Raw genomic sequence first — 2,423 nt, forward strand, 5'->3', positions numbered from 1 at the left:
CGGTTGGGTGCTCTAACCAACTGAACTACAAAAGTCTCGTGGTGAGCTGCGCCATTTATTAGGTTGATATGTGACACGCATCTTGTATACTGCTAGGATCAGCAATGTGGAATTCATCAAGTGTATAGTAAATAATAAATAATTTATTATTTACTACACACTTGATGAATTCGACATTGAATTCATTTTATTATGAACCTAGTAAATGGCCCAGCCATTTAGTAGGTTGATAATAGTTATTTAGTTATGTTTATAAACTAAAACGCCAAAAATGGGGCATCTGTGACCATTTTTGACGTTGCCATGGCAACAAACTTTGACGTCATTTGGATTTGACTGATAACGGTTTACTTGTTTAAAGTAAACGATTTTCAGTGGTATCATTAGGCTAGCCATAGAATGCATAGACTACATCCATAGAATGATCTTAACTCGGCCTAAAGTATTGTGAGCCAACAAAGTTGGTGTTTCGTGAAAATTTTTTATTGTTGTTCTTAGTCGTAAGGCACAAATAATAATAATAATAATAATAATAATAATAATAATAATAATAATAAGGCGTTATCGTTTTTCTCAAGATGTAGTCCTTTGAAACGTAGATCGGGAAGTTTCGATTGCTCATAAGTGCGAGTGTTCATCAAGCGGTAAGGGTGGACTGATGAGGCGTCACCATATTTGGCACAATGGTCGGCTGTGATTGGCTAATTTCTATCCTCGCTGTCCTGACAAATGGCCACTGCCGTTTTGGTGGGCGCCCATGCTTCTGGATCTCAATACCACTATGCCAGTTGGTGTTGTTTAATTGAAGTCTGATAAAACTGTGTACAAATATACCAAGTGTAGCTAAAACGAAGTAGTTTTGCGGTCGTGCTCGTAGATTCTCTCCTACATCCATTCCTCAATCTTGCCGGTGTGAACTTTATTGCATTCATAGGGAATTCTGTTAGATAAGATAAGATAAGATAGACCACGCCATCTTGTTAAGTCAGGTCAACCACGCCATCTTGCTAAGTCAGGTCGACAGCGTCCTTCGGCTGCAGCAAGACCTAAGTGTGATGTTGAACTTGAAAACAGCGCTTATGCATTGTTTTAAATGTGAAAGTTCTTCACTCTATAAAAGCGCTCCTCTATTTAAACATAGCCCTCCTCTGAGAATAATGTCAACATAACGAGCCGCCAAGTAAGGAAAATTAAAGAATATTATGAGTATTTAATTCAGAATTTAGATCTGTATTTTTGATAGCTAAAATGTATTCTTATGTTTTTACAATCAATCAACAACATCCTCTGTCGCGATATAGAATCCAGAAAAAAATTATATGTGATATTCTTATGTTTTTACATGTATAAATAAAACTAAATAAATTATAAATAAACAATGTGAGCTCTTGCGATAACAGCAAGCAGAATGAGATTTTTGCGGGGGGGGGGGGGGGGGGGGCATCTGTTTAGCTTTTAAGAGGCTCTATTGTTTGTTTGTTTGTGTGATTGTTTTGTTTGTTTCCTCCAGTGTGCTCTCGTGTGTGACTAAACTGAGATTGATTATTTTTCATTTTTTGGAAATGTAAGATCAAATAGTGAACTTTAATTTGATTAAAAATGTTTTTCCCCTAAAGGAACCCAGCGACGGTATGGAGTAACCGTACCTTAACCGTTTCTTTTCCAGGCTACAAATAAAACTTCTCCTTGCTAATTTTTACATATCTTTTATTGTTAGTTGAGAGAATTTTGCGATACATCAAAGCAATACCCTACAGTTAACGATTTTCATTGCAAGAAACTTGATGATAAGTTGATATGGTAAGTAGACATTACATTTTAACGATAAAGCATGACAAACAACAACAACGAAAGCAGAAGAAACGAACAACTTATCTGAAATGAGATATTTCCAGTGGGGCCTAATAGTCAACTTGCGCCAGAGTCCAAGAGCTACAGACTGCAACATGATCAAAAATATGGCTGCACTTTCTCTTAACAATCATCTGTCAGCGTTCATCCTGGAGGGAAAAGGCGGAAACATCATTAAATTAACGGCAAATTTCTGTGTATGGTTCTATTGCTCTCTATTATACTGATAAATACTCCATTGAAATAAAAGGTTTGTAATTCTTAAAATTAGAAACAACAATGTTCGACAATTTTACGTTGACTCCCAAAATAGTCACTTTGATTGTCATATATTTCTCGTGATGTTAGTTCTGAGAATCAACCGTTTACGGGTAAACGACAGAAGAAATACCAAAACAATTAATTTAGTATACTTACCGAAATTAAAATGTTTTCAATAGTGAACTGTATTGTGCGCCAAAGTCCAAGAGCTTCACACTGCAATCCAAAATGGCCGTACTGTACCTCGGTTCAACGTCTGGGTTAAATCTGAAGAGAAGCAGCATCAATAAATCATTGTCTAAGTTATTCAT

The sequence above is a fragment of the Oculina patagonica genome, chromosome 5, assembly GCF_052425735.1.
Source record: "Oculina patagonica isolate OP01 chromosome 5, crgOcupat, whole genome shotgun sequence".
In the NCBI taxonomy this organism is placed as follows: Eukaryota; Metazoa; Cnidaria; class Anthozoa; order Scleractinia; family Oculinidae; genus Oculina; species Oculina patagonica.